Genomic DNA, 1,925 nt, shown 5'->3' with positions numbered 1-1,925 from the left:
TGGGATTTTCCAGATAAGGGGTCTTTCTGTTATTTGGATCACCATACCTTAAGTCTACTAAAAGGAAATCAATTTAAAAATCTGAATTATTTGAATAAAATGGAGTCTATTGAAGATGACTTCGTAATTTGGAGCTTTCTGGATAATAGGTTTGCAGATAACAGATCCCATACCTGTATTCCAGTGAATATTTTCCCATCACCCCAATGTAAAGTGAAGTAAGGTGGCTCTCTCACTGTTGTGTAAACTTAGGACTGTAAGAATCCAAAGGGGCACATTTACTAATCCACGAACGTCCGAAAGCGTCCAAATGCGTTTTTTTCGTAATGATCTGTATTTTGCGTGACTTTTTCGTCGCTGTTGCGACTTTATTGTATATTTTCCGCGACTTTTCAGTCGCTGTCGCAAAAAATTCGGATTGGTTTTTCCGCCGTTTACTATAGCGCAATACGGAAAAATTGCGACAGCGACGAAATAATTGCGCAAAATACGATAAAGACGCAACGGTGCCGAAAAAGTCCTGACAAATACGAAACAATCGCGACGGCGACGAAAAAAAAACGCAAAATTTTCGTTTCCAATCCGTTTTTTTCCCATTCGGGATTCGGATTCGAGGATTAGTAAATGTGCCCCAAAGTGTCAGTTCTGTGTGATCACACAAGCCCAAAGCTAAGGCAGCATTTTCTTCTTTTTTTCCCCCACTCATTTAGCAGGAACCAGATAAAGAGCCCTGGGTGTCTATTCCATGCCATTAAATGGTTACAGAACTGCACTTAGCACAGGGGAATTTCCAAACTGTTTATGGTGTTTCTATATTTGGGCTATTGGCAAACATTCAGATTTGTTCTAATATTATCTTCAGCGGTGAGGGCTTGCCACCAATGATATGATGCCATGCTTGCCTGCCGCTCCATGCTAGCTTGTCCATGTCATGCCCCAGCTAGCTATTGTGGCTCAGGCCATGCTGCCTTCCTCTTTGTACACGGCACAGGGAGGATTTGCCCAAATACGCATGCTTGAAATGCAGGGACAGATAGTTGCCATTAAAGTCAAGTACATTTTCAGGCAGTTTAAGGTTAGGGGTTGTAAGGGCTGTGGGATATTAGAAAGGTTGTGGGCAGCCAGTCTGAAAAAATGGCATCTGAGGAAGCACAAAACCCTATATGTTACACCTAGAAACTCCACAAAAATGGGGGGGAAATAAAAAAAGGAAATACTAATTATAAAGTGATAAAACCTGATCATAAGTTGGCCCTTTGTACCATGGTTTGTTCTTTGTATTTGAGTGTCTTTGTATTTATCTTAAATATAATCCAATACATATGTGTCCTCCTGTCACCAGTATATTGTAATGTTACTGTATTAAAATGTGCCGGTGCCATCTAGTGGTTGTTTTAGGCATTTCCATTCATTGCTAAATGTTTTCTGTAACACCGATATCATCAATATACTGTAGTATCAGTATACTGTACTTATCTTGCACGAGGTGCATTTGCAGTAGAAGCCAATCTGGGCCATGTTTTTACTGCGCATGCTCTGTGGCAGCGGTCACGTGGAAGAGAAGATAAAGTGGTGCAAGATGTGCGCTTCAGATATTGCAGCTATATGCAGTAAATATGGTAATGACTATAAGTCTGTCTGGAGGAGGAGGATGCTTCTCCCTAACTTGTACATGTAAATGGTGCAGGGAGAATGCTGCATGGTTTTGAAAAAGTGCTCCAAAGCAATTGTGGCCTTTTTTTTGCACTTTGCATGCTGTGTCCTACATTGTAAATGACACCTTAAATATGTGATTAATTGTATTTTTGTGAATGTATATGAAAAGTGGCAGAGAAGCTCAGCAATTGAACCCCACATAAATAAATATGGCATTGATACATTTTAAACTTCACTAACAATATAATGAGCACTAAAGAGTCAAAATA

This window comes from Xenopus tropicalis, chromosome 4 (genome assembly GCF_000004195.4).
Source record: "Xenopus tropicalis strain Nigerian chromosome 4, UCB_Xtro_10.0, whole genome shotgun sequence".
Lineage (NCBI taxonomy): Eukaryota > Metazoa > Chordata > Amphibia > Anura > Pipidae > Xenopus > Xenopus tropicalis.
Note: the sequence above shows the minus strand (reverse complement) of the source record.